At 38.8% G+C, this 22,659-nt stretch overlaps 1 long non-coding RNA gene across 1 annotated transcript in view; it reads right to left on the bottom strand.

Annotated features, from left to right (window-relative positions):
- Nucleotides 1-9,676, bottom strand: part of LOC119472001 — a 56,628-nt gene extending 46,952 nt beyond the window's left edge. The window contains exon 1 of the long non-coding RNA XR_005201104.1: nt 9,450-9,676. This is a non-coding gene — a long non-coding RNA (uncharacterized LOC119472001). The remainder of the gene's footprint in view (nt 1-9,449) is intronic.
- Nucleotides 9,677-22,659: the final 12,983 nt, after the last annotated feature.

Here is a 22,659-nt window from a genome sequence, read left to right as displayed (position 1 = left end):
TTCAAGACCAGCCTGGCCAACTCGGCAAAACCCTATCTCTACTAAAAACACAAAAATTAGCCGGGTGTGATGGTGGGTGCCTGTAATCCCAGCTTCTCACAAGGCTAAGGCAAGAGAATCGCTTGAGCCTGGGAGGTGGAGGTTTCAGTGAGCCAAGATCCTGCCACTGCACTCTGTCTGGGTGACAGAGCAAGACTGTCTCATAAAAAAAGAGAATGGGATATCAAGAAGAGAGGAAGGAAGGAAGGGTAAGAAAATGCGACAAAAAGAAAAAGGAAGAGAAAGGGAAGAGAGAACTTGAGCACATTGCTGGAAGAGTGTGCTATAGGTTATTTGTGCTTTTCCAGAAGAACTGAGAAAATGTATTTTGGGCTAAAAAATTGTATAATTCAAAAATGATAATAAATTCATGAGGGCTTACTGCATCCAGGTGCCGTGATGACAGCTTTAATTTGTGTTATCCTCACACCTGACAACCACCCCATGAGGTAGGGAAAGACCCACAGTCGTTTTTAGTAAATACTTGGCCCAAGTGTATGCTCCATTAAGGTATGTGCATTGGGGCCAGATTGTGGAATTTAGAATTTTTCAATTTTTAGAAAGAAAGTTGGTGGCCTTAGCATGCATTATACACTATACCCAGGAGGGTCTGAGTGACCATAATGAGATCAAATAAAAGTTTTAAAGAACTTCAAGAGTTCATTCCACATAGGTCAGATTTTGATGCCGAATGGGTTATGACAAAGCGTTTGGTTTTCATAGCTTTTAGGATTTTGAAATTGCAGACAAAAGATTGTAAACCTGTATAATTATCATTCCATTTTGTTAACCACAAAATGGCTTTCAGAGCTTGGTTAACAGCTCTGATTTGCACAAGCAGGAGGCGACAGAGCAGACTGCACATCAGGCATTCTGACTCCTGGTCTGTGGAGTTTTAGAATTCACTGCAGATGGACCAATGAGAAACCCTGAGTTACAATTTGGATGTACTTAGTAGCCACCACCAGCTATTTGCCTTACTGTTCCTATCATTACTATTAGCTATTATTTTCCTCAACAACCATGAGCAACTAGGTGATAAGGGAGTGGGAGAAAGAAGGCAGTAATGGAGCCCAGCAGTTCCCTAAAATCCTAAAATACTGAAGGCTGACCTTCCAGATTTAGACGAACTGATGGCCAGTTCATGAGCACCTTCCAAAGAAGAATCAGAAAGAGCTCACAGAACATTCATAAAGTATTTGTTGAAGACCTACTATGTGTTACTTATTGTTTTAGGCACTTGAGATATAATAAGTACATGTATTACATTATGATATATGATATTATGTATATCTCTCATAACAGAGGAGATATAACCAAATAATTAAAATACAATGTGAGAAATGCTGTAATAGGGTTCATTAGGAAATACTGGGAATGCCAGGAAAGTCTTATACAAAGAAGCTGACATTATATTTGCACTTAAAGGATGAGTTGTTTTGTACACAGAGAAAAGACAGAATACATAGAATGGCTATTCTAAAAATGTAATTCTAATTTCTGCTCTTGACCAAGATGGAATGACAGGGACAGGATTTATTCTCCCATTGGAAGCAACTGGAAAACTAGAAAAATATACAAAACAGCAGCTCTCAAGACATTGTCCACTGGCAACAAAGGACAATGATGCTGAAGAGATGGGAAATGAACTAAGTTAAGTCCTATACATGTCCCAGCTTACTGCCTAGAGAGAGTATTCAGGCAGCAGACCTAAAGCAGATTCTCAGAGGAAGGAGGCAATGTTGATTGTCTGGGAAGGCCAAGGTGGCTAGAGGCCACAGAACAGAATGTCAGAAAAGAGAGAACTACATAGAGAGAAAACTGCGGTTCTGTAGGGAGTCTTTCGTAAGTATTCAGCTGAGTTCTGATCAGCACATGCATGTTAGGAAACCACCCAAGGCTGGGGGCAACAATCCAAAGGATTAGAGGGGAAATCCTTGGAGCTCACATGGAGCCATGACTGGAACTTCTTCCCATCAACCAGAATGGAAAGCTTCATAATTCACTGGGCATTTAAGTAGAGTACTCAGAAGAATTTTGCCTCAGTAGTATAGCAAAAATCAGGCCTGGACTATCACTGCTCTGCTTCTGCCTAACAAAGCTTAAAAAAGCAAGATTCAAAATGATCATGTGGTTTCCAGTGGACTATCTCCCATAACAAAGCTCAAGAATATTTATAGAAACAAAACATATAGGCAGCACCCAAGAAGGTAAATTTTACAATGTCTGACATCTAGTGTCTGACATTTTTTTTCTGAGACAGAGTCTCACTCTGTCACCCAGGCTGGAGTGTGGTGGCAAGATCTTGGCTTACTGCAACCTCTGCCTCCTGGGTTCAAGCGATTCTCTTGCCTCTTCTCCTGAGTAACTGGGATTACAGGCACTCGCCACCACGCCCAGCTAATTTTTGTATTTTTAGTAGAAACGGGCTTTCACCATGTTGGTCAGGCTGGTCTTGAACCCCTGACCTCAAGTGGTCTCCCTGCCTTGGCCTCCCAAAGTGCTGGGATTACAGGTATGAGCCACTGTGCCCAGCCCATCTAATAAAATATTAATAGGCATAAAAAGACACAGGAAAACAGGGCCCACAAACAGGTAAAAAATAATCAATTGAAATTAGCCCAGAAATTACATGAACAATTAGTTATAAAAGGCATTAAACTTATTGATAAGGTTATTAATGATGTTATTAAAACAGAACATAGGTATTCCATGTATTTATAGAGCTAGAGAAAAGATTAATCTGTTTTAGATATGAAGATACAAAAATCTAATTTTTCAAAGTTAAAATTATAATGTGTGAGATAAAAAGACAGACTGGATCAATGGCTGATTAGGCATTGCAGAAAAAAAGATTAGTGAACATGAAGACATGGTAATGGAAATTATCCCCAATGAAACTATCCAAGAGGGAAAAAGTCCTGAGCAAATGAATAGAGCATCAGTGGGTTGTGGAGAAACTTCAAGCAAACGAATACATGAGAATTTGGAACCCACAGAGGAGAAGAGAGAGGGACGGAAAAACATTTGAAGGAATAACTGCTAAAAACATTTCCAAATCTGATGAAAATTACAAACCCTCAGGTCTAAAAATCTTAAAGAACCCCAAGCATAGGAAGCTTGAAGAAAAGTACGCAAAGACACATTATAATGAAATTGCTTAAAACCAGTGAAAAAAGGAAGTTTTGAAAGCTAGAGGCAAAAGACACATTAGATACGAAGGAACGAAGACAAGGAGGAGAGCAGAGTTCTTGATGAAAATAATGCAAACTAGACAACAGTGGAGCAACATCAGGGAATACTGAAAAGACAAAAACAAAACTTTCAGCCTGTAATTTTTTTTGTTATACTTTAAGTTCTGGTGTACATATGCAGAACATGCAAGTTTGTTACATAGGTATACACGTGTCATGGTGGTTTGCTGCGTCCATCACCCTATCAACTACATTAGGTATTTCTCCTAATGCTATCCCTTCCCTAGTCCCCCACACGCTGATAAGCCCTGGTGTGTGATGTTCCCCTCCCTGTGTCCATGTGTTCTCATTGTTCAACACCCACTTATGAGTGAGAACACGCGGTGCTTGATTTTCTGTTCTTGTGTCAGTTTGCTGAGAATGATGGTTTCTAGCTTCAACCATGCCCCTGCAAAGGACATTAACTCATCCTTTTTTATGGTTGCATAGTATTCCGTGGTGTGTGTGTGTGTGTGTGTGTGTGTGTGTGTGTGTGTGTGACACATTTCTTTATCCAGTCTATCATAAGTGGGCATTTGGGTTGTTTCCAAATCTTTGCTATTGTGAACAGTGCCACAATAAACATACATGTGCATGTGTCTTTATAACAGAAAGATTCATAATCCTTTGGGTATATATCCAGCTATGGGATTGCTGGGTCAAATGCTATTTCTAGACCTAGATCCTTGAGAAATTGCTACTGTCTTCCACAATGGTAGAACTAATTTACACTCCCACCAATAGTGTAAAAACATTCCTATTTCTCCACATCCTGTCCAGCGTCTGTTGTCTCCTGATTTTTTAATAATCACCATTCTAGCTGGTATGAGATGGTATCTCAATGTGGCTTTAATTTGCATTTCTCTAATGACCAGTGATGATGAGCTTTTATTACTTTTATTCATATGTTCATTGGCTGCATAAATGTCTTCTTTTGAGAAGTGTCTGTTCATACCCTTTCCCCTCTTTTTGTTGGGGTTGCTTGGTTTTTTTCTTGCAAATTTGTTTAAGTTCTTTGTAGATTCTGGATATTAGCCCTTTGTCAGATGGGTAGATTGCAAAATTTTTTTCCCATTCTGTTGGTTGCCAGTTCACTCTAATGATATTTTCTTTTGCTGTGCAGAAGCTCTTTGGTTTAATTAGATCCCATTTGTCTATTTTGGCTTTTGTTGCCATTGCTTTTGGTGTTTTAGCCATGAAGTCCTTGCCCATGTCTATGTCCTGAATGGTATTGCCTAGGTTTTCTTCTAAGGTTTTTATGGTGTTAGGTCTTATGTTTAAATCTTTAATCTACCTGGAGTTAATTTTTGTATAAGGTGTAAGAAAGGAATCCAGTTTCAGCTTTCTGCATATGGCTAGCCAGTTTTCCCAACACCATTTATTAAATAGATAATCCTTTCCACACTGCTTGTTTTTGTCAGGTTTATCAAAGATCAGATGGTTGTAGATATGTGTCATTACTTCTGAGGCCTCTGTTCTGTTCCACTGGTCTATATCTCTGTTTTGGTACCAGTACCATGCTGTTTTGATTACTGTAGCCTTGTAGTATAATTTTAAGTCAGATAGTGTGATGCCTCCAGCTTTTTTTTTTTCCTTAGGATTGTTTTGGCTATGTGGGCTTTTTTTTGGTTTCATATGAAATTTAAAGTAGTTTTTCCAAATTCTGGAAGAAAATCAGTGGTAGCTTGATATGGATAGCATTGAATCTCTAAATTACTTTGGGCAGTATGACCATTTTTATGATATTGATTCTTCCTAACCATGAACTTAGAATGTTTTTCATCTGCTTGTGTCCTCTCTTATTTCCTTGAGCAGTGGTTTGTAGTTCTCCTTCAAGAGGCCGTTCACATCCCTTGTTAGTTGTATTCCTAGGTATTTTATTCTCTTTGTAGCAATTGTGAATGGGAGTTCACTCCTGATTCGGCTTTCTGCTTGTCTGCTATTGGTGTATAGGAATACTTGTAATTTTTGCACATTGATTTTGTATCCTGAGACTTTGCTGAAGTTGCTTATCAGCTTAAGGAGATTTTAGGCTGAGATGATGGGGTCTTCTAAATATACAATCATGTCATCTACAAATAGAGACAATTTGACTTCCTCTCTTCCTAATTGAATAATCTTTATTTCTTTTTCTTTCCTGATTGCCCTGGCCAGAACTTCCAATACTGTGTTGAATAGGAGTGGTGAGAGAGGGCATCCTTGTCTTGTGCCAGTTTTCAAAAGGAATGCTTCCAGTTTTTGCCCATTCAGTATGATACTGGCTGTGGGTTTGACGTAAATAGCTTTTATTATTTTGAGCTACTTTCCATCAATGCCTAGTTTATAGAAAGTTTTTAGCATAAAGGGCTGTTGAATTTTGTCGAAGGCCTTCTCTGCACATCTACTGAGATAATCATGTAGTTTTGGTCTTTGGTTCTGCTTGTGTGATGGATTACACTTATTGATTTGTGTATGTTGAACCAGCCTTGCATCCCAGGGATGAAGCAGACTTGATTGTGATGGATAAGCTTTTTGATGTGCTGTTGGTTTTGGCTTGCCAGTATTTTATTGAGGATTTTCGCATCAATGTTCATCATGGATATTGGCCTGAAATTTTTTATTTTAGTTGTGTCTCTGCCAGGTTTTGGTATCAGGATGATGTTGGTCTCATAAAATTAGTTAGGGAGGATTCCTTCTTTTTGTATTGTTTGGAATAGTTTCAGAAGGAATGGTACCAGCTCCTGTTTGTACCTCTGGTAGAATTTGGTTGTGAACCCGTCTGGTCCTGGACTTTTTCTGATTGGTAGGCTATTAATTGCTGCCTCATTTTCAGACCTTGTTATTGGTCTATTCAGGGATTCAACTTCTTCCTGGTTTAGACTTGGGAGGGTGTAAGTGTCCAGGAATTTATCCTTTTCTTCTAGATTTTTGGTCAATATGTAATTTTTTATCTGTGGAAAACATCTTGCAAAAATGAAGGCACAAATTAGTTAAAGGAATTAATCACCAGCAGACCCTGCCCTACAAAAAATGTTGAAAGAAGTCTTTCAAGCAGAAGGCAAATGATACTAGATGGAAATTTGGCCCTATACAATATAATGAAGAGAATTATAAATGGCATGTAGAAAATATAGAGACTTTTTTCTTATTAAATATCTTTAAAATATAATCAATGGCTTGAGGCAGAATAAACAACCAAATATTGTGGGGTTTTAACACATAAGTTTAACATGTAAAAGTAAAGTGCATGAAAGCCACAGCAAAACAAATAAACAAAAAATACCCAGAAGGGAAAAATAGAAATATTTGTAGACTTGACATGGCTAAGAAAAACAAACAGTAAACTTGATACTAAAACACTGCCTGGCCAAATTACCTATATATCCATTACATATTTTACACCTTTAGATAAAATTTGAAAAAAAGTCTAGACTGTAAGGCAGCCTCTTTTTAGCTAGACATATTCTACATATGTTCAGGCCTCAACTCAAGGACAGAGACCATCACAAAAAACCAGAAGAATGAGGAATTCCTTAAGCTACTGTGTGCCCTTTACCCTAGGGTCAGGCAACCACAGTACTAATTCATCATACATTTAGGAATATTTGGAGAAGGGAAATAGAGGAGAAGAAAACTACCTCTCTGGTTAAGAGAAGCTGTAAGGCCCTGATCCAGCCACAGGGTGAAAGTCACTATGGGAGCTCATTAGTGAGGGTTTAACTGAGCCATCAGCAAGGCAAGGCTGGAGTGAGGCATCCATAAGAGCCAGGCAAGGGTGGGGTAGAAGCTGCTCCAGAACTGGGACAGGGACAGAAGCAGAGCATGGCTGTTGGTTGAGCCACAGCTTCAGGAACCAGCAGCAGGCAGAGAGAGACAGGCCCCATGGAAGGTCCTTTTCTGCCAGAGCCAGAGTACAGGTCAAGGTCGGAGTGGAAGGCTGGGAATCAGCCATTTTCTCATAGATTGTAGGATGAGTAAGAGCAGAAGGTACACGTGAGATGACACAAGAAGCCTCCGCGAAGCTGTGACTACAGATAGGTTAGCACACATGGAACGTGTTCATTCAAAGTACGTTGTGTTAGCTGGGCGTGGTGATGCACGCCTGTAGTTCCAGCTACTCTGGAGGCTGAGGCAGGAGAATCGCTTGAACCCGAGAGGCAAAGTTGCCGTGAGCCAAGATCACATCACTGCACTCCAGCCTGGGCAACAGAGTGAGTGAGACTGTCTCAAAAAGACAAAACAAAACCAAGTGCATTGTGGGATCAATGGTTTTGTGAGCAAGCTGGAAACCTAACAACCATTCATGATATCGTTTTTATGTTAAGATGATTTGAGTATTCCAAGCAACTCATGCAAAAGCAGAAATTTTGAAGAATCCTAGATTTGAGCTTACTTGAATTAATTTCTGTCAATCGTGGAGGTTGCTGCTATGGCCCACTAGGTGGCAGTATGGTAGTGATTGGCTGGTTAACAGAAAATGGAATAACTAGATTTGAAGCTCAAGCCACTAGTTTGTTTGGTTTTTTCCCTAACATTTAAAAATTGACAATAGAAAATGTTCATGGAATAATAGGTGAAAAGTCAGACAAGAGCTATCATGCAAAGGTCATTGACATATTAAATAAAACTTTTTTACAAGCAGTTATCGTGGAGCATTTTATAAAAAGTCAAAACAGCAAAGAGTGTCTGCCGTTCACAGTAAACATAATAAAGTTCTTAAGTGATTCTTCTGATAGGTGAATGTTAGACAGATACAGAATAAAGACAATGAGAGAATAGGACAACAGATACTGCTTCCCCAGACCTTGCAAAAGCCAGGCTCCCTGCAGCCTCTATGTTGGGGTTTTCATTCCCCAGATCCCCACTTCCTCTTTACCAATCCACACTCCTGGCTTCTCTTGAGATGCACTTGGCAGAGAATCCCTGACAAGTCACATCATTCAATTACCTTAATTGACTCTTTCACTTGTATTTCTCTGAAATTATGGACAAAGACACACTAATATTTTGCATCGTAAAATTTCCAATTTATTTTTTGTGTGTGATGAATGCTTAGACTGTTTCTGTACATGGTTAAGCACCATTCAAGAATTTCCTGTTCAGGCTGGGCATGGTGGCTCACATCTGTAATCCCAGCACTTTGGGAGGCCAAGGCAGGAAGATCACTTGAGGCCAGAAGTTCAAGACCAGCTTGGCCAACATGGCGACACCCCATCTCTACTAAAAATACAAAAATTAGCTGGGAGTGGTGGCTTGTGCCTGCAATCTCAGCTACTCAGAAGGCTGAAGCAGGAGGATCACTTGAACCTGGGAGGCGGAGGTGGCAGTGAGCTGAGATTGTGACGCTGCACTCCAGCCTGGGTCACAGAGGGAGAAAAAGAGAGAAAGAAAGAAGGAAGGAAGGAAGGAGAAAGAAAGAGAAAGAAAGAAGGAAGGAAGGAAAGAAAGAATTTCCCATCCAACCAGTTTCTAAGGGAAAAGGGAAGAAAATGTGCCTTGTGGTTCCCTTTCATTAGTGCCTTTGAAGTGCTAGATATGCAGCATATGCTCAATAAATATTTAAACCAATGAATGAATAAATAAATGGCTCAATATGATGGGGTGCATGGGATGCACAAGGGATGAATGAATAAATACACTCTGGCATTTAACATCTTGGAACTTTTTAAAATAACATATCAATTTTGCATGATTAAAAATAGAACATTTTAAGTGTAAATAAACCTACAAAAAGTCTTAACATTTTACATAGAGCAAATTACTGTTAATAATTTACAAAGTTTAGAAGCTTTAGTTTAGAAAGATTAGTTTAATACCAAAATACCAAACTAGAATAGTAGGCTTTTTTAGTGAGAAGTTACTTTCGAGACAATTAGGTCAACCCTCTTATTTTCAGATTAGAAACGGAAACTTAAATTCAGTACTTTTTTTCTCATTTTAAACAGATTGCTGCCCCAATTTGGCAAAAGCCATAAATATGATGAGTATGTTCATTGTGGTTGATTTTACTGTTAAGAAACGTCTGTGAAGTATGTATGTGACAGTCTATATTTTTCATATGGTTGTATGAACTTGTGTCATATTAAGGCATAATTATTTTTGGAACCAGCTTTTTTTTTTACCATCAAAATATAAAATTTCATTCTTAGATATTTTTCAAGTTGTGAAGCACTTTCTGGACTGTTTGTATCAGCTTACTGTGTACTTTCTTTCTCCTTGAAGTTATTTCTCTTTTCTCGAAGAAGGTAGGTTAAAATGCCACTTATTAGGAAAATTAGGCTGGGAAGAAGCTGGATGATCTGTTAAATACTTCAAGTGAATTCCTGAATTCAAAAAATCTGAATAATCCTTGAAAACAGCTGAAAGTAAAATAACAAAAACGACTTTTTAGAGAACATTTGTTTAAATAGAAAATGTTAATTCATTCACAGAACTTGCCCAGATGCAATCGCCTACTGGTCTGGGTCCAGCCTACGCACAAGAACAGATTTTTTCCCGGTGTCTCATGCTGTGAGGCTGCAGTTCAATCTTGCCATGGAGTCAGGGGTTCTTGTGTATTTTTTTTATTGCTTTAAATTATAAGTTTGTCATTTTAAATTAAACATCTTTTTATTGCCATAAATATCAGTGTAGCCTTAAATGAAATACTGCATGCACAATTCAGCTCTGAATAACTGCATCCATTCATAAGAGCTCTATCTAGCAGGTTTTTTGTTTAGCAGAAACCTCATAGTAGTTTTATGTATTTATATATATGTAGTATGTTATTCAGCATTCTCCAGAGAAAAAAAACCTATATGTATATAGAGAGATATGTAAGAAGGGATTTCTTATGGGAATTGACTCATATGACTTTGGAGGCCAAGAAGACCCATGATATGTTGTCTGCAAGCTAGAGAGCTAAGGAAGGTGTGTGAGGACAAAAAATCCTGCGAACTTCGTGGGCTGCTACTGCAAACCCCAGAGTCTGAAGGCTGGAGAACCTGGAGGTCTGATGTCCAAGGACAGGAGATGATGGGTGTCCCAGCTCCTGAAGAGAGAGAATTCACCTTCCCTCTGCCGCCTCTTTGTTCAGGTTCTCAACAGCTTGGATGATGCCTGCCCACTATGGTGAGGGCCATCTTCTTAACTCAGTCTACTAATTCAATTGCTCATCTTTTCTGGAAACATCCTCACAGATACACCCAGACATAAAACTTTACTGGCTATCTGGATATCCCTTAAGCCAGTCAAGTTGACACCTAAAATTAACCATCACAGTATGTATGACTTATGTATTTCTTTATATTTTTGGCACAATTCAATGCTGAAATTACTCTTTAAATGTCATGGTTTGAGTGTTTCCAGTTCGATGTGCCCATTCCCGCACTCGTTGTCGTCCTCTCCTTCCACAGGAGTACCGATTTTAGAGAATGGGCCACATCTAGCTGTTGCCCACCAAGAATCCAGAAGTTGACCTGCCTGGCTTTCACTTACTTACTTTCCAATCTGTTAGACACTTAATCCTCAATTTTGCCTTCCGTGTATCTCCCTTATGTGACTGCATCTGCCATGTGGACAGGGACTGGGTTGATAAATTCAGAGGCATATTGATCATAGTCCTTAAAACTCAGCAAATATCAGAGGAATGAATAAATGATGAATATTTATCCAATCTGTCCCCTCCTTTTCATTCTTGCCATCTCGATCCTAGTTTCAGCATTCAGCCTCTCTTATCTGGGCTATTGCAGTAGCTTCTAATTTGGATTTTCTGACTCTATTTATATCTCACCCACCTGCCTTAATTCTAGCTTCATGTTTCTTTACACTTGCCTTTATGTTCTATGCTTAAGTAGTTTTGAGTTGCTTATGTCTTCTGCCATATACCCTGATATTTCCTGCCCCTATGACTTTACCCAGGATGTTTCTATCTCTAGAAATGCCTGGTCATTTCTTTTTCTTTTGCAAACTCCTGCTCCTTCTCACTGCTGAGCCCATGTGACGTATTTTTTAGTAACTCTTTTCTGAAGTCCCAGATTGTATTGAATGTCCCCTTTCTTTTGCCCTATTGTACCTTGTGCATTTCCCTAACTGAATACTTGTATCACATTCAATTTTACTGTTCATCTTTCTGACTTTCCCTTTGTGCTCCTTTCGGGTAGGAATTCTTTCTTAGGCATTGTAGTAATTTTAATGGTGCACAGAAGGCAGTCCATAAATATTTGTACTTGTTTTTTCTTTTTGTGGAATGAACAATTTGGATGCCGCAGGAATTTAGGATTGCCACTAATTATGAGTGTGTCTGCCATATCTAGAGCCACTGAGCACAGCTGTACACATTGTGCACTGCACTATTCTGGGCATGGAATCTAGTCCCATAGAGGATAATGTGAATGTCTACTCCACCCCTCCAGTTGTAAACTGCACTGATCATCCAGGCACTACCCTGGAGGATATAGACATGATACTGCAGTGAATACCATTTTAAACTGTAGGGTAGTTATATTTTAAATTGTAATTTATTTCAGGTTTAAAAAATTAGATTTATAAACAAATATTAAACAAATATTTGTTTAAAATATTATGTATTTAAATATACATATAATATATTTTAAAAAATAAACAAATAATTCTATTATAATTCCCCTGATACTTTCTGTTTTCATAGGAAAGCATTTGTTTTAGCACGATATGTTTCTTCCCAGTACGTACCTCATAAATTATGAAATGCTTTACCTTCCTTTCCTAGACTATATTCTTGTTTCCTTAAATGAATTAAAAACCCTTAGAACATGACGTTTATATAGGTGGACAGCTATAAATCAATGGATTTTACTATGAAAAATAAGCATTGCATGTGCCTTTTTTTCATGAAATACATCAGTCAAAATTTGATTAGAAGAAATCAGAGGCTAAAGAAGTTCATTGCAAAGAAAGCTGCCAGTAAACAGATACTGCTCTTCTCCAGATTCTAGAACTAAACTAAATTGAATTTATTATTAAATATCAGACTTATAGCTTTTAAAAAAACATTCATTTTTCTCTAGAATATCAGTAAATCTCTTAAATATTTAGGACTGAAAAACATGAAATTCTATATTTAGTAACTAGCAAATTCTAAATTAATGGATGACAAATCAGACAACTCTTTAAATAAAAGGAATCTAATAAAAATAGCCATTAGACTTATGCATCAAAAAGGTATCTAAGTTAAAACTGAGTAAATGGTCAACTTGGCATGAAGCCTGGTTACAGACTTACTAAATTGACAGCTGGTATTTATAATCTGTATGGAACAGATATTGATATTAATATTTATAATCGTCATCATACTGAGGGGTATGTATCTGGCATTATGCTAAATGTAAGACCTTTTAAACATTTAGTCATTTTAATACTCAGCAGAATTTGTAAGGTAGAAGTGACTACAGTACCCATATTATGACTAATGAAGCATATATATGAAGAGATCAACAAAGAAAATAAGGAAGAAGTAAATAAAAAATTAATTAAAAAGTAAGTATTTTTCAAAGGAACCAGGAGAATTAATGAGGCAAACATTGTTTTTCTCCAGAATTGAGGTTAAAATATTAAAATATAGACCAGCCCAGAAGGCTCTAACTCTCTAGGTATGGCCTATTTTACCCCATCTGTAGCTACCTGCCTTCTACCTACTTTCTGCGTTTTCCACTGAAGCTGAGATTTGAAATTCACCTGCTGATCAATGTTGCAGATCTCATGTGAGACCCTGGAAGTGGACCCGTGGGATAATTGACTGATACCCTTTCCACAGTTTCTCTTGGTCAGCCAATCATGTGATGGGACTCATGCTCCAAGTCTGACTCATATTACAGGAACTTCTGGGCCTGGAGCTATGTGTGCTGAACTCTGGCATCTGGTTTGGCCAAACAACAGCCTAGTACTAGCCAATCCTCACTTCCTGATGGGCTGAACTCTGTCTACTACGTAGAGTCACTGGCTAGGGTCCTGTTTCAATTTGAAATTCATTTTCCCCCACTTCTTTTTGGGTTAAGATGCTACCACTTACATGCCATCAATGCACAGGCAATACGAATCCCATAATTCCACCTAAAAGAGTAGACCTTCTGTTTATTCACACTAGCCTATAAGGAAACTGAATCCAAGTTGTCTTGGACTTTGAGGTTTTATTATTAGATGACTACACATGAGGTCAACCCAAATCAAGTTTGGTCCTCTCAGCTTCTACTCTGCACGCTCTCTGTTTACTGCCTGCAGCCCACCATGCTAATACTACTAGGATCAATTACACCTTAAGATAAAAATGGCAGATTTACCAAGACAAGGTCGAGAGTGTCAGAGAGAAAAAAGAATATAAGAAATTGTCTTTAGATGGCCACAAGTAAGTTAGGGAGGGGATCTAAGTGTAGACCAAAGGGGAGGGATAGCACTAGGAAAAATACCTAATGTATGCAGGGCTCAAAATCTAGATGGCAGGTTGATAGGTACAGCAAACCGCCATGGCACATGTATACCTATGTACCAAACCTGCACATTCAGCACACGTATCCCAGAACTTAAAATAAAAAAAAGATGGTTCAGTGACACTGATAAGTGTGGGGGAGATGAATAATTGCAGCATAGTACATTTCATGTATGATGAAGTAAGGATAGTTGCCTGAAAGTTAAACAGGCCCAGGAGATGAGAGGATATTTTCTACATTTGAGGTGGGTAACAAAGGGGACTTGTAGGTAACGGAGGGCATCCCATTAAGATGGAAAAACATGTTGGGTTCTTGATATAGGAGACCTGAGATGCAGTTAAAATGGCTGTATTTTGTGATATAAACTTTAAAAAAATAGCCTATATGAGTTTATATTTCTATCAAAGCTTTAGTCTACATTAATAATCTAAAGTTACAAATATCAGGACTTCAAAGCATACAGTGAAATTTAGCTATGTTTTTGAAAACTGGTTTACTTAGAAATATAACTGGATATGGCTGCTGGAGATGGTTAGTTTAGAATAGGAAAAGGGAAGAAATTAAATTATGTGACCATTGGATTTGAGGAACATATTAATATCTTACTGAGGAAGTGTAGTTAAAGAAGAATTATGTAATTGATGCTCCTGAGCTAGAAGAACTGAAAAGCTAGGAATTTGCAGCAGCAAATGGGGGTACCAAAAATCACTGGTGGAAAGGATAGATTAAAGGTGGCTTGAGTATTTCTTCTGATGAGCTGAGTGGGCATTGGCTGTTTGGGTGCTGCCTACTCCCTTCACCTAGCTTAGAAGAATTAGGAAAAGAAGCTTCTGAAATACCAACATTGTAATCTCTACCATTTATAAAATCTCCAGGTCATTTGCTACCAGAAACATTCGTCTGCGCACATTGATACAAAAAAAAAAAATGAACAGAATATGGATGAGTTTAGCTCTCTGCAGAACTCATTTTAAGGAGTAGGATATCCTTAGAATACAAACGGGTGCAATAGGGAGTAGAAATTAATTTAAGCCACAACTGAATATTAAAGAAATTTATAACTAAATCAAAGATATTAGAGTATTAGATATATAAGCAGAAAAAGTGGAATTTGCGTAGAGTTCCCAAACAAAGAAGTCACTATAGCTAATGTTATACTGGAGCTTCTTCTATTAAAGCCAGGACCATAAGGCTGCTGTTTACTATGATCGCTGAGATTCAACATTGCTTTGGATATTCTGTGCAGTGCAATAATACAAGGCAAGTAAGACAATATAAAGAAGAAGACAACATTCACATTATATCCAGAAAATAAGATTGTCAAATAGAAAATTCAAGAAAACTTGTTTCTGAAAAATCTTAGAGTTGATGAGAGAAGTCATATTAGTGACTGGAGAAAAATAAATACATGAAGTTTATAATCTTTTAGTATGTACCAACAGTATGCTAACTAATTTTACAAATGGTAAAAAATACATATATATGTGTAAGTGTATATGCTTCTGTGTGTTTACAACTTTACGTAGCATGGTGAAGTATGTATTCTCTTAAGAGGTTATATTTGACACAATACCTGGACATCAAGCTGAAGTAGGCCCTGTAATGATTAGGGATTAATCATGCCAGGAAGACATGCTCTGATTTCTGCTTAAAAGTATCTCTGTCATTTTGAGGGTAGTTTGTGAAAATGTAAAAGTGGAAGTAATGGATTAGTTAGGAGGCTATGGCAGTAGCTAAGACAAAATACAATGATGGTTGAATTAGGATGGTCGATAGAACCAGAGCAGAAGTAATAAGCTTGTGGCATTCTTTGGAGTAGAGTTGCCAGGGCTTGAAAATTTGAACATGAAAGGGAAGTTATGAGATGAATGGAATGTGGTTACTAGATTTTTGTTTTGAGTGATTGAGGCTGTAGAAGGTGGCACTATTTATTGAAAAGGTAAAGATTGGGTAAGATTAGAGGGAAAGCAGGAGTTCTGTTTTAGACATGTTAAGTTTGAGAGGTAAATTAGACTTTCAGATGGAGATGTCAAGAAAGCATCTGTATATATGAGTTTAGAGCAAAAGGTAGAGGTTAGAGGTAAAGTCAGAGAAAATGTCCTGGGCAGTAGTTAGGATTCACCAGAGAAGGTGTCAGATGTGGGACTGAAGAAGGGATCAGTTGAGGTGGTTGGAAAACCACGGAAGTGGAGTGTTTTAGAAGACGCACTCAACTATAGTGAATAACATGCTGACAGCTCATGAAAGCAGCCAGCAGAAACAGTTGGATTTGACGATGGGGGGACTTTTGTGCTCTCAACATCAGTGGTTTGAGTGGAGATATGCAGCCAAGCAGGTTGAGGAGAAAACTAGATGAGAAAATGTAAGCTATTAGGATGTTCAGATTTTTAGAAAGAAGTTTTGCTGTGAAGGAGAAAGAATTAGCTGAGGGGACCCTAGGTCCTGAGAGGCTGTTTATGGTTGTTTATTGAAGGAGAGATACTACAGCACCTGCAAGCTTGTACAGGAGAAAGATCTTTGTCTGCTGGAGGAGATAGGATTAACACCTGTGGAGGGACTGCTTTAAGTTTTCTATGGTAGCAGAAAAGGGAAAAAGCAAAGGTCAGATGCAAGCCACTTGGTCGATTTAGTGATTAGAACATAATCATTGTTCTTAGTTCCTCAATAAAGTTCAAGATGTGGCCACAGTTGTGTGTGTGTGTGTGTGTTACGGGTGTGACAAGTTTGAGGAGTGATGAGAAGATGTAAATCAGTCTTCTGGGCAGAATAGTAAAGCAAATCTTCTAGGGATATGTATTAGGATTATGACCTAGGTCTTTCTTGCTAGAGGTTTTCAGCATAAAAACATATTTTACATATTTGAGATCTGCAAAAGAGTATCATTGTGTGTGTAAGTTATGAATTATATATAATAAAGCAAAGACTGATACTCACATCACTCATTTAGGATTTAGACTTTTGAACTTTTGAACAACCACCCATGTCCCTTTGTGCTCCTTCCTGATCTCATTGCTCTACCTTCTCCTCAGAAGTAACTAAGATTATGAGACGTATATTGTAACTTAAGAATGAATTAGTGGTTCAGCACATCATAACCCTTTTCTGAATGATTGCTTCATGACTGACTACTAACAATTATATTGTTAAATAGACTTGGATCATTTAGCAATTTTACTGGAAGCTGAGTCTAATTTAATATAGAATTTTGAGTAGCTCATATTTAATTCCTTTAAAATTAAACCTTGAAAAAGGGACCTTTTGAGAGATTATAAACAGAACGAAGATAGGTTTCAATAAAGCTTCCACAGGCACCTGACTCAAGTTTGAGTCATATCCAATACTGTAGAGCAGGTGTGATTCAGGTTACAAATTCTGGTGGAAGGAAATATCACATTCGTTTATTATTTTAAATCAATATGAAATCTGGTATAAGCTCTTGTACTGTCCAACAGGGGAGAAATTCAGTTTTAGTCATTAAGGCTGCATAAACGTCAAGGAAATGTTCATGATGCTGACAGATGGAGAAAGTTTCATCTCTAGCTCATCAGTCATCTATAGTCATGCTTCAAGCCTATGTGCTCTGCTTTCATGCCACATGGAGGCCCAGGAGTCTTTTCTAAGGCTGCAAGCTCTGGGCTTGGGATCCAGTTTCTTTGGACTCAGAGGACAGCCAGCCTCTTCAGTGGGGCTGCAGCTTCCCTGCGGGTCTGCCAAGGAGCTATGCTCAGGTTCCTGCACAGAAATAACATTCTTTTTATTCTCTGGAGAAATCTTTCCTCCTCCCTCTGTTGACCTCAAAGTCACTGCTTTCTCCTTCCTCATCCCCTAGCATGCTTATCATAATAACATCCAAGAGCTTAGATTGGAAAAAAACAAAAAACAAAAAACAAAAAAAACTAAGAAAATTCTCTGATTTCAAGTGGCTTCTGCTGTCCAACCTGCCATAAATGTCCTCTGAGGCAAAGGAGCACAACCCTGCTCATTGCTTAAAATTGGTAATGGGAAGGGAAAAGAGGAGGGAAACCCATTTAAACAAATTATTATCTCAGTGGAAGATCCTGCAACACTTCTACATAAGGCATGGATACATTATTAAAGAAAACTTTTAAGGAAAAGAAAGAAAAAGAAAAGATTGTGGTCCTCAAGCATTGGGTTTTGCTCTTGTGCAGTCCTTTACTGAAAACAGTGTATGCCCATGTAGTTCACCTCCTTCATTTTACAGATGAGACAACTGAGTTTCAGAGGCAACATGGTATGCTAGAAACAGCAATGGCTTTAAAATGAGCAGAACTAAGTTAGCTTCTTGATTCTGCTACTTGTTAAGGTCAGTAATCTTGGGCAAGTGTTACAGTCTCTCTGAGATTCGCCTTCTTCATATATAAAATGGGGATCATTATCCTTGCATTCCAAGGTTATTGGGAAGATTTAAAGAGGTTACATGCATATGCAGTATCTTATCTAGAGACTTGTATTTGGAAGACATTCAACAATGCTAGTTTCTTCCCTCTCACTCAAAGCTATATATACAATGTGTGGCAGATCCAGAATGAAAGCCCATGTTCCCCAACTTCTGGTATAACTCTCTTTATGCTGCACCATCAGTGTGGTTATCTGAGAAAGGCAGGGAGATATGAACAACCAGGCTATATTTACAGTAGACAAATCTGTTACCAGCAGACAGCCAGCATGCAGGCTTAGTGTGAAAAGGACAACGTATCATTTATCAATCAACTCTTTTCATTTAAAAGATTTATAGTATTTGCAAAACACTTGGCAATATCAATCACCTTTGTCTCTGAGCTGCAGGGGATGGGGCCAAGACCTGAAAGCAGCAAAGGGTCAGGCTCCCAGATGCTATTTTTCTCAAAATTGGCTTTCCTATTCCCAAAGATGAGCCAAGTGGTCAGCAGGCAGTCAATTAGCAGATTTTTCATGCTCCAGGGTGAATGGAAATAAGGCCAAGGTTGTGGGTTCTCTCCCTGTGTGAGTAGGTTCATTCCAAAACCAGAAAACAGTGTGCCAGGACTGAGTAGTATAGCTCTGATCCCAACCAACACCAACTCTCCAATGTATGTGACTTGTCACCAAACACATCAAGGAATGTGATGGATCAGCCCAACTGAATTGCCAATCAGGAAAGAATTCCATTAATGAATCTTCATGATAGAGGACCACCTATGTTCTGCTAAGTGAAGGACAATGTACTTATTACATGCTGCAGATATAAACAAGTCAGATACACACTCATTATTCATTTATTTACCCAATCAACATGATCAAAGCTGGGGTTTTGTAGGCCAACATTATCAGACACATACTCTGTGTGAGTAGATGACTATGCTTCAGCTATTAAAATAAAAGCTAACATTTAGTAATACAATATATTAAGCATGTTACATAAATTATCTCTTTAATGATCAAAAAACACTTATGAGATATTTTCTAGTATCCCTGCTTTACAGATAAGGAAAATGGGGTTGAGATTGTTAGGGTTACACAGTGGCAGAGCCAGGATTTGAATTCTGATATATCTACATCTAAACATTATGTAATACTGCTTTGGAGAGTTCAAACCTAGTGCATGGGACTATCTCTGAGAAGGTTTTATGCTAAAAAAAGGAAAGCATATTTACCATAGCTGTAGAGAATATCCTCAGTGAGTGGAAGTAACATTTTAGATTACTGGTTCCATATTTTTTTTCCATATTTTGTTCCATTTTCATATTTGTGTTTCCTATAAGAGGGACACCTAAAAATTCACCTGTTCATGTGAGTAATGGAGAAGTGCCTGCCATCATTGTGCTTCCTGCTTATATAGTGTAGCTAAATGCCTGAAGAATGCTCGTTGGTGATTCTTTGGGTCTCTATTCTAGGAGGGAAAGGTAATTGCTTTCCTTTGAGGGGTAGGATACCATTTCTTTGTACTTACGTCAAAATATGAATGTGTAATTCACTCTTTTTCAACCCTTTCATTCAAGATGTGGAATTTGCATCTTGTTAGACAATCTTGTGGTGGTCTTTGTAGAAGATAAGTTTCTGGCCACTTTACACGTGAATCACTGTTTATACTCATGCAAATGTATGCCTCAGCTATAAAGCCCTGAATATAAGTTATAACCAAGGCTTAACTAGACCATCAGATGTTAATGCTAGCAGAAAAGATTGTGAGACCAGCCTGACACAAATGCAAATTGGGCAATGTTGATTTCTACCATCACCAGCAGTGCCATTTGTACTGAGTACAGCTTGGCACCTTGATATGGTCTGGCTCTGTGTCCCCACCCAAATCTCATCTCAAATTATAATCCTCACAATCCCCATGTGTTGAGGGAGGGATCTGGTAGGAGGTGTTTAGATCACGGGGGTGGTTTCCCCATGCCGTTCTTGTGATAGTGAGTGAGTTCTCATGAGATCTGATGGTTTTATACATGTTTGACAGTTCCTCATGCAGACGCTCTTCTCTCTTCTGCCCCCACTTAGGACATGCCTGATTCCCCTTCCACCATGATTGTAAGTTTCCTGAGGCCTCCAGAGCCATGCAGAACTGTAAGTCAATAAGATGTGTCATAAAATGAGTCAACAAACCTCTTTTCTTTATAAATGACCCAGTCTTGGGCAGTTCTTTATAGCAGTGTGAGAATGGACTAATACAGTAAATTGGTACTGGGAGTGGTACCCTTTTCCTTTGGTATAAAGACACCCCAAAATGTGGAAGAAACTTTGGAACTGGGTAATAAACAGAGGTAGGAATAATTTGGAGGGCCCCAAAGAAGATAGGATTATGTGGGGAAGTTTGGAACTTCTTAGAGACTTGTTAAATGGTTTTGACCAAAATGCTGATAGTGATGTGGACAATCAAGTCCAGGCTGAGCTGGTCTCATATGGAGATGAGGAACTTATTGGGAACTGGAGCAAAGGGTACCCTGGCTGTGCTTTAGCAAAGAGATCGGTGGCTTTTTGCCCCTGCCCTAGAGATCTGTGAAACTTTGAACTTGAGAGAGATGATTTTAAGTTGGAATTTATGTTTTAGAGGGAAGCAGAGCATAAAAGTTTGGAAAATTTACAGCTTGACCATGTGGTAGAAAAGAAAACCTCATTTTCTGGGAAGAAATTCAAGTCCACTGCAGAAATTTGCATTGGTAACAAGGTATCAAATGTTAATCACCAAGACAATAGGGAAAATTTCTCCAGAGCATGTTGGAGAACTTCACAGCAGGCCCTCCCATCACAGGCCTGGGGGTCTAGGAGGAAAAAAATGGTTTCATGGGCTGGGCCCAGACCTCTCACTGCTTCGTGTAGCCTCAGAACCCTGTGCCCTGCATTCCAGTTGCTCTATCTCCAGCCAGGGCTAAAAGGGGCCAAGATACAGCTTGGGCCATTGCTTCGGAGAGTGCAAGCCCCAAGCCTTCGCAACTTCCAAGTGTTGTTGGGCCTGTGGATGCACAGAAGTTCAGAATTGAGATTTGGGAACCTCTGTCTAAATTTCAGAGGATTTATGGAAATGTCTGGATATACAGGCCGAAGTCTGCTGCAAGGGGCATAGCCCTCATGGTAAAACTCTGCTAGGGCAGTGCAGAAGGGAAATGTGGGGTTGGAGCCCTCACACAGAGTCCCCGCTAGGGGACCACCTAGTAAAGCTGTGAGAAGAAAGCCATCATCCTCCAGACCCCAGAGTGAAAGATCCATCAACAGCTTGTACCATGCACCTGGAAAAGCCCCAGACACTCAATCCCACCCCATGACAGCAGCCTCAGTTGCCGAATCCTATAGAGCCACAGGGGTACAGCTGCCAAAAGCTATGGGAGCCCATGCTTTGCATCAGTGTGCCCTGGATGTAAGACATGGGGTCAAGGCAGATTATTTTAGAGCTTTTAAAATTTAATGACTGCCCCAGACTTATATGGTGCCTACAGCCCTTTTGTTTTGACCAATTTCTCCAATTTGGAAGGGATCATTTATCCAATACCTATACCCATATGGTGTCTTAGAAGTAGCTAACTTGCTTTTGATTTTATAGGCTCCTAGGTGGAAGGGACTTGCCTTGTCTCAGATGAGATTTTGGACTTGGACTTTTGAGTTAATGCTGGAATGAGTTAAGACTTTGAAGGGACTGTTGGAGAGGCATGATTGGTTTTGAAACGTAAAAAGAATGTGAGATTTTGGAGGGGCCAGGGACAGTATAATATGGTCTGGCTCTGTTTCCCCACCGGAATTGCGTCTCAAATTGTAATTCCCATAAGTACTACGTGTCAAGGGAGGGACCTGGAAGGACATGATTGGATCATAGGGGCAGTTTCCCCCATGCTCTTCTTGGGATAGTGAGTGAGTTCTCATGAGACTTAATGGTTTTATAAGTGTTTGACAGTTTTTCCTTCACACACTCTTTTCTCCCCTGCCGCCATGTAAGATGTGACTGCTTCTCCTTCTGCTGTAATTGTAAATTTCCTGAGGCCTCCCAAGCCATGCAGAATTTTGAGTCAATTAAACCTCTTTTCTTTATAAGTTACCCAGTCTAGCGCAGTTCTTTATAGCAGTGTGAATGGACTAAACCCACATTTAAGCTTTTTTTCCATTCTCTTTCTCCCTTCTAAACTCCTCTTTCAGGAACTAGGACTCTCAAGCATTAATTCACACTCTTACCTTCTACAATCGGTGGTTGAGTGTAGAAGAAATATCAGTAGTAGTGTGGATGTCAGGATACATGTCCTGATTCAATGAAAGATGATGGCCTTCCCAATTTGAATATTCTCCATTCATTTCCAAGTCTATTTCTCTCTGTTTATGTAATCATCTATATCCCCCTCAAATATGGGACTCTTAATATTGTGAAAGATTCCCACAGAGGTCTCACTCAACGATATGCAGAGGATATAATCTCCACTAATCTTACTGAGGTTAGGGACCATGACTTACATCTAATCTATAATGCACAGATAGTTACACAATATGTGTTAAATAATACTGTG

The sequence above is a fragment of the Cebus imitator genome, unplaced genomic scaffold (assembly GCF_001604975.1).
Source record: "Cebus imitator isolate Cc_AM_T3 unplaced genomic scaffold, Cebus_imitator-1.0 Scaffold81, whole genome shotgun sequence".
Taxonomy (NCBI): domain Eukaryota; kingdom Metazoa; phylum Chordata; class Mammalia; order Primates; family Cebidae; genus Cebus; species Cebus imitator.
Note: the sequence above shows the minus strand (reverse complement) of the source record. Positions and strands in the feature narration are given on the sequence as shown.